Below are 4638 nucleotides of genomic sequence, written 5' to 3' on the forward strand. Positions count from 1 at the left end.
GGGCTGCCCAGGGGCGAACCCAGGCGGGGCGGATGCCGCGCTTACGGCGAGTGGAAAGGCAGCCGACAGTCGGGCCGCCGCCTTTTCCTATTCGTACAGCACCCTCCTGCCTGGACTTCAGGGCCTCGCCGACCGTTCCTTCTCACGGTCACCTCAGGGCCAACCGGCGCGGCGCCGGCTCATTGTGTCCGCCATCTTGGAGCGACAAGCAAAAGCCGAGGGCGAGGAGCCTCTGCCGAGGCGCACGCCGGGAAAAGGGGTGGGGCGGGAACAGCGGGAGGCGGGACGGTGACGTTAGCGCAGCCTCCAGGGAACTGAGTGGTGGGGCGGCTGTGGGCGACCTTTCCTCCGTGGGCGGCAGGGCCGGAGGAGTGTCAACGCTCCTGCCCTTTCCCTGTGGTGCACGACGACAGCGGGTCCCCAGGAGGCGATAGCCTTTTCGCGGGGTCGCAATCCCCCGAGACTCGGGCGCCCAGTGCAGGCGCTCGAGCCGCAGACCGCGCGGGAGCCGGGGCACTGCTAGGTACTGCGAAGGTGGTGCTCGCTCCTGGAGGTCTGAATTTGGGGATTAATCAAGTGAACCGATCAGTGGTGGGCTTGACCGCTAGGGAACGACAACGGCAAAACAGAGTTTCAATGTTTTTTTATTGATGTATAATATACAGTTGTTGTGAGGTGCCCTCGAGTCGGTTCCGACTCATAGCAACCCTATGTACAACAAAACGAAGCACTGCCCGCTCTTGCACTATCCTCACAGTTGTTGCCATGCTTGACTCCATCGTTGAAATAACTGTGTCAGTCCCATCTTGTTGAGGGTGTTCCTTGACCCTCTACGAAGCATGACATCCTTTTCCAGGTTGTTGTTGTTGTGTGCCATCCAGTCGGCCCCAACTCATAGCGACCCCTCCTTGGGTTTCTGGAGGCAGTATCACTACGGAAGTAGATTGCCCAACCTTCCTTCCCAGGAGTGGCTGGTGGGTTTGAACCGCTAGCTTTCTGGTTAGCAGTCAAGTGCCTTAGGCACTATGTTACCAGAGCTCCTTTTCCAGGTTGTTGTTGTTGTTATGTGCCATCGAGTTGGCCCCGACTCATAGCGACCCCTCCTTGGGTTTCCGAGGCAGTATCACTAAGGAAGTAGGATTGCCCAACCTTCCTTCCGAGGAGTGGCTGATGGGTTTGAACCACCAGCCGTCTGGTTAGCAGGCAAGTGTCTCAGCCACTATGCTACCAGAGCTCCAGGTTAGGCGGCACAAATGTAAGGGAGTGCATTTTTCATTTGATGGTATGTGCACTCTTGTGACCACCACCCAGAAGATTTTCTTTAAGCTTTTTTAAAAAAGAACAAAAACTTCAGAGGTTAACATAGAGTGAACTAATCCTAAGTGTACAGCTCCATGTATTTTTATAAATGTGACACTCATCTTTAAATTTAATACGTATTTACAGCTCCAAAATTAATTACAAAGAAATTTTTTTTTAAAGGAAAAATTAACTCCTCGTTCAACAAAAAACAATTTAAAATTCTGAAAACTAAAAATTTTCCTCCCTTTCACATATATGCTCTAAGGTAGCAAGGGAGCTCTGGTAGCATAGTGGCTAAGACACTTGCCTGCTAACCAGACAGCTGGCGGTTCAAATCCACCAGCCACTCCTTGGAAGGAAGATGGGGCAATTTACTTCCGTAGTGATACTGCCTCGGAAACCCAAGGAGGGGTCACTATGAGTCGGGTCTGACTCCACGGCAAACAACAACATAGTAGCAAACTTTTTTTTTTCCTGCTTCAGTATTGTATATGACACATTTTTCCTTGTTACTAAACTGTATTGTTGGTGTTTTTAATCAAGGTACAATTTATCTACATTTTACCCTTTTAGATGGGTTGTGGTGGTTGTTGTTAGATGCCATTGAGTCATCTCTGACTCACAGCGACCCTATGCACAGCAGAACGAAACACTGCCCAGTCCTGTGCCAGCCTCATTATCCCTGCTATACCTGAGCCCATCATTGCAGCCACTGTGTCAACCCATCTTGTTGAGAGCCTTCCCCTTTTTCGTTGACCCCCACTTTACCAAGCGTGATATTCTTCTCCAGGGAATGGTTCCTTCTGACAATATCACCAAAGTATTTATGAATTTTTACACCCACATACTCATGCAGCCACTACCACATTCAAAATATAGAGCAGTTCCATTATCCCCTTTGTAGTCAACTGGATTGTTTTAATGGCTCTATTGTTTAAGGGATTCTTTGCCTTAAAAGGAAGGAAAGTTGATCTTTAACAAAGGACAACAATATATGATCACAAAATAGGAACCAGGCAAGGGGTTAAACTCAGTGCAACCTGTGTGGGTTCACAGATCTCTTAACTTTTGTGCTTCTCTTCAAAAGGTTAATCACCTAGAGTTTTTGACAATGGAGAGGGTCTTATTTATTTTGTGTCACTAAACTGCAGTGGTTAAAGAAGAAAGGTGAAGAGGGAAGACTGTAAGTCATTTCAGTCACCTTCATTAGGATGTTGTGATATCCCGAGATTCCAGTGTAATCTGGACAATGGTAAAAAAAACAAAATGGAAACCCTAGGACAGTGGTGGCATTTCTGGAAGTAACTGCTGCATTCCCTCTCCTGGGTAAAAGAGCTGGATGGATCCCTACACATAAAGACAAGTTGTTCTCCTCTGGGGGAAGAGGGCAAGATTCTGGCTAGCTCTGAGCTGCAATTGCCTCTTGACAAAGAGCAGAGCTTCTGGCTGCAATTTGTTCTGGGATCTGGAAAAAGCCTGTTTGAGTAAAACCTGAATGGATGGCAGTTTTCCAAATTGCAAAGCAGTGGAAGAAAAGCCTTTCTGCTCCAGAGTACTCACTCACTCACTTCCCTGCAAATCTTGCATCTTTGTTTCACTGACTAGAAAGGCTATTACAGAGTCTGCTCTGAATCCTTAGATGGCAACAAGGACAGATTGGTGCAGTGTCCCGGAACTGTTGGTAAGTGAATGCACCCAATAAGATGCCATTCTTGGCTCGTGTTAACCTACAAAGATAACAGCTGTAATTTACTGAATGTTGTCAGCCAAAAGAAATCTTTATAGGGTATCTTGAAGTTTAGTACTTCCTGTACCTTTTCCAGATTTCACTGTTAAGACCAATGCTTCCTCCCCGAGATTTGACTTCCTGTACTATTTTTGGAATGCCAAGTCTTTTTTTTTTTTTCTTTCCCATATTTTCAGGGTGTCGTGAAATGGCTCAGCCTGGGTGTGAACTCAACCAATCACTGCTTCACATTCCTAGGCTGCCTCCCTGCCCTAATTCTAGTGGGCTACCCTGAGAGTACTCAGTCCAAAAACATCACTGCCTTAAAGGCTGGACTTTAAAATGACCCAGAAGGGCTAGTTCTGGAGGTGGGGGTGGGGGTGGGAGGAGTATGGGGGATTGTATATAGACGGGTAGCTGCAGCCAGATGTGAATCAGATTTCCTCAGAGTGTATCAGATGTATTTTTTTCCTTTTTTTTTTAATTTTTATTGTGATTTGGGTGAAAGTTTACAGAGTGAATTCATTTTCCATCAGCAGTTCACACACATTTTGTCTCATGACTTTGACTGCAATCCCCACATGTAACAGCTCTCTTCCTGCTGTCCTTCCTTCCCATGCACTCCCGCCCCCGAGCTGTTTCCATTCCTTTTTTTATTTTTTATTGTGATTTGGATGAAAGTTTACAGAGCAAATTCATTTTCCATACAGCAGTTCACATGTACTTTGTCTCATGACATTGACTGCAACCTCCCACAATGCAACGGCTCTCCTCCCACTTCCTCCCCACAGCCACCTCTTCCCTGTGTCCTTCCCTCCTAAGCACTCCTGCCCCCTGAACTGTCTCCCTATGGATACACAGCCCTTCTGTTCGCCCATGATTGATCTCTCCAAGGAGTGTTTCTACCTAATGTAAACATTCAGCTCATATGCATGTCCGTTGTTTGGCTGGAAGCCACAAGAATGGGTTCAATTCCAGACCTGAAGGGCAGTCAGGGGATGAAGTCTCCGGAGTTCAACTAGGCTCCATCAGACCCACAAACCTGGTCCCTTTTTTTGTGTGTGATTTTGAGTTTTGTTCTACATTGTTCTCCTAGTCTATCCAGGATCTCCTACCTAGATCTCCCTCCAAATGCTTGGCACCATCTAGTTCTCTTGGTCTCATAGTCATATAGGTGGAGGATTGCATGGTGTACCAGTCCCTTGAACTAATTGTTTGCATGCGTCTTTGGTTTTCTTCATTCTTCTTTGCTCTGGATGAGGAGAGACCCATCGTTGCATGTAGATGGCCACTTCCAGGCTTTTAAGATCTCAGTTGCTACTTGCCAAAGTAGGATGTGGAACAATGTTTTTGTGTAGTATGTTATGCCAATTGAACTTGATGTCCCCTGCAACCAGTTTCCATTCCTTTTTAATGATTATTTCACTTTACTTAGTTTTCACACCACTAAATACACATTTACTGCAGAAAACTAAAAAATACTGATAAATAGTAATAATAACACAAGTACATCATCTAGAGTCACCGTTACACTTTTTTTGTGTGTGTGTCTAGGTTTTTTTGGCCACTACTACATTTTGATACAGAACTTTTAAGACTTTTTCTCCCTG

Source organism: Orycteropus afer, unplaced genomic scaffold (assembly GCF_000298275.1).
Source record: "Orycteropus afer afer isolate SDZICR_OR568_19922 unplaced genomic scaffold, OryAfe1.0 scaffold00323, whole genome shotgun sequence".
Taxonomy (NCBI): domain Eukaryota; kingdom Metazoa; phylum Chordata; class Mammalia; order Tubulidentata; family Orycteropodidae; genus Orycteropus; species Orycteropus afer.